Source organism: Medicago sativa, chromosome 6 (genome assembly GCF_051527215.1).
Source record: "Medicago sativa cultivar Bolivia chromosome 6, Bolivia_mono, whole genome shotgun sequence".
NCBI lineage: Eukaryota > Viridiplantae > Streptophyta > Magnoliopsida > Fabales > Fabaceae > Medicago > Medicago sativa.
In genome coordinates this window covers 17,304,130-17,308,086 of record NC_140754.1, presented here as the reverse complement: position 1 = coordinate 17,308,086, position 3,957 = coordinate 17,304,130, and the positions used below count along the sequence as shown (strand labels likewise).

At 31.8% G+C, this 3,957-nt stretch overlaps 1 pseudogene; it reads left to right on the top strand.

Annotated features, from left to right (window-relative positions):
- The first annotated feature begins 492 nt into the window (after positions 1-492).
- Positions 493-2,407, top strand: LOC146913303 (uncharacterized; annotated as a pseudogene).
- Positions 2,408-3,957: the final 1,550 nt, after the last annotated feature.

Here is a 3,957-nt window from a genome sequence, read left to right as displayed (position 1 = left end):
GTCCCTCTAAAATTTTCCTTCAACTTTTAGTTCCTATAAAATTTTCAATCTTCACTTTTGGTCCCTCTTTTAAAGTAAACTCATATGTAAAATTTATATTATTTAATAAGTTTTTTCATAAAAATTCAAAATATTATAAGAATCACTCCAAAAAAATTCAGAATTTTTTAGCAAAAAATGAATTTAATATGAATTTTTATATTTTTTACAGTTAAAAATTCATATTTAATTTGTATTTTTTTAAAAAACTCTAATTTTTTTGGGAAATTTTTTTAGAATATTTTACCCATTTCTACACAATTTCATTAAAAAATACAAAAATTAAATTAAAAATAGGGACCAAAAGTAGTGATTGAAAATTTTATAGGGACTAAAAGTTGAAGGAAAAATTTAGAGGGACTAAAACGAAAAGTTGACATATTTATAGGGACCAAAATCATATTTAACCCAAAATTATATTAAATTGTGAGAATTAGAATTAGAATTGTGATTTGTGATGTTTATAACTTAGGCAGATGAGTCATACTTTCTACCATCATTATTAGGTTAATTGAAATATTTATTTGGCGATAGTAGACCATGAAGTTATGCTCAGAATTGCTTCTTGCTATTCCCACAATTAATATATTTGTAGGATCTTATAAATGTTGTTGATATAGCATTTGTAGACTGATGGCAACTAGAGAGGATTGAATGGTTCACTCGTTTTCTATTTTGATTTTGTGTACGGTATAAGAGCTTAGTTTCCCTTCATTGCAAATTGTGATCTGATATTTATACAAGGCCAACAAAGTTTCCTCAGTTTCACACATTGTTTGCTATGTAGGTGATATGATATGATAGTTTGAAAATTGTATTTTGTGTTTTTCTGTCAATCTTAAGACTTTCGAAGAAAAGAGATATTTAGATGATATGATATGATAGTTTGAAAATTGCATTGTGAAATTAGTTCAAAGTAAGATTAATAAATCAATAATGAACATAACTCCAACATCATTTTAGAGCATCAGTCTATAACATATTACCAGTGACTAATGCGGTGTTTATAACTTAGGCAGATTAGCGCAGATGTTGTTCAACACTTCAACTTCAATTATTAATTTCTTGTTAATTGTTATATGTGATGTGATAATGCTTGAAATAAACTTTCAGATATGAGGAGGTTTTTGGTTGATAGAACAAGTAATGTGAATGTTGTGCAACCGGAAGCCGAAGTAGAAGAACCACCGCCTAATGTGGCCAATAAGTTTAATCCAAACAAGATTGTGCGTTATCCAGGTCGTAGGAAAAAAATTCATACATATGCTCCGAATATTCAAGACCAAGTGAGGAGGGCATATATCTTGAAGGGTGCAATGCAACCAAATGAGATTGTGGAACGATTTATTGCTCTACATCATGTAAAAGATACTACTTCTGAGGCACTAAAGAATGCTCTTTATCGTATTCTTGATCGTTACAAGTTATCTATTTCAAGGATACGAGGGCAAGGATATGATGGAGCTTCAAATATGAGAGGTGAATTTAATGGTTTGCAAAGAAAGATTCTAGATGAAAACCCTTATGCTTTTTATGTCCATTGTTATGCTCACCGCTTGCAATTGGTGATTGTGTCTGTAGCTAGTAGTTGCTCATCTATTAATGATTTCTTTGAGTACATCTCCTTGATTGTAACAACATCAAGTGCATCTTGCAAGTGAAGGGATGCTTTGACGGAGACACGACACAAAGATAAGCTTGCAATTAGTGAAGGAAGTAACGTTGTACTTGATTGCTTCTCATGTCTTGATCCCAAGAACTCTTTCTCCAAGTTTGATGTTGATAAGCTTGCTCGTCTTGCTGATATTTATCATGCAGACTTTTCTGATAATGACCGTGGAACAATAAGGGAGCAACTTGACACTTATGTACTTCAAGTCAAAAGGCATGCTTCCTTTTCTTCTTGTGAAGATGTTCAAAGTTTTGCTATGAAGATGGTTCAAACTTAGAAACATTTGGTATTTTCATTGGTCTACAAACTCATTGAGTTAGCTTTGATATTGCCGGTGTCGACAGCTTCTGTTGAAAGAGCTTTTTCAGCAATGAAGATTATCAAGACTAAATTGCATAACAAGATCAACAATGTGTGGTTGAATGACTTGATGATATGTTACACCAAACGGGAGATATTCAAGTCACTTGATGATGTTGATGTTATTCGAGCATTCACTTGAAAGAGGTCGCGGAAAGGGAATTTACCTCATAATTATATTTAGCACGCTATTGACAGGTTATATTTCATCTCTTATTTTATTTCAAACTGTACTTTTGTAGAAAAATGACAATCCTCTTTTATTTTGATTTATGACTATTTATGTATATTATGTCACATGTGAATTTGCGATAAATTTTTCGCCCAGGCTCTATATAAATCCTGGCTCCGCAACAAAAGCTTATTAGGTCAAGCAAATGCTTAACCCTAATAGCTTTGGTGTTTTCCTCTCAAAAATGTAACCTAGGTGTGTTAAACAAGCTATCATACCTCATTAATGCTGTTTTCAAATTTTAAAATTTGAATTCCCTCCCAAATGTATATGTCATCACTTAAGTGCCTTTTTGTGTTGCCAACTACTTAATATAAAGTATCATGTTTAAACTTCCAATGCATACCTAATTAATGTAGATGGCTCTCTCTATATATACAGGCCACATGCATGCAAGTTTTCCATCCTCCTTCTTTCCTTTTCCCTTGTCGTGACCAGCAACATATGCTAACATGACTTACCGTGAGTTTGAAACTCTACTTGCACTCCATTGCTTGAAAGGTGATTGAAAACTCTATTATGCTCTTAGTCCTTTTCGCTTTCAATTTCGTTTGTATCGTACATACATATACTATATATACTAACATCTGTTTATTTCATGTATGTAAATATGTTATCAGCTCCATTGGACCCGAATCCAACCACTGATCTGCACAAGATAAAAAAGAATATTAGAATATTCTTATTACCGATGAAGATTGTCAAGATACCGATGTGACTTCTAATATCGTATATAGAGAAGTATTTCGTAATGTCTGATAGTTTGTCTTAAATCTATAATCAGTACTTTATATTGTTGTATTGTGAACAAATTACGTACCTAATGTAACCATTATGCGATTAATTTATCGTATTTCCCATTACATGAAATATGATATACATTGATTAAACCGTAATAAATTGACCTAATCATATAAACATAGTATGATGTGTAACTTATTTGCGTCTGTTTTAGTTGGTAAGACCCGTGCGGAGCACGGGTCGGTGGTCTAGTTACTAAATAAATTACTCAATGGAGTTGGAGAACAAGGAGATTAAAATGTTTGATTGAAAAAATTATATATGAATATATTAGAATATCCAACCAATTTGTTATTTTCGTTATTCACATACTTGACCCTTCTTGGGGCCTAAGAAATAATACACAATTTTGTTTGATTCAGGGCCTGTTTGGTTCCACTTCTCAGAAGCAATTCTAGCCCAAAATCAATTCTCTACAGTGCCAAAAGCAATTCTAGCCAAAAACAACGTGTTTGGTTCAGCTTTTCAGAATTGCTTTTGTCCTCCAAAAGCAATTCTCCATGAAGCTATAAATCCTAGCTTCTAGCTTTTCTAGAATCAATTCTCCTTGAACAACGTGTATAGGTTTGTATATTTTATTATTACAACACGTTATTTTACTTTATTGCCCTTTATCAATTCTCATTCTTTATCAATTCTCCTTTAGCTCTGTATATTTTAGTAATTATACATTCAAAAACAATTCTACATAATTGCATCCAAACATAAATCATTTTGTTTAATCAATTCTACATAATTGTATCCAAACATAAATCAATTCTCTCAGAATCAATTCTGTCAGAATCAATTCTATCAGAATCAATTCTCTCAGAATCAATTATATTCAAAGTTGAACCAAACGGGCACTCAATCA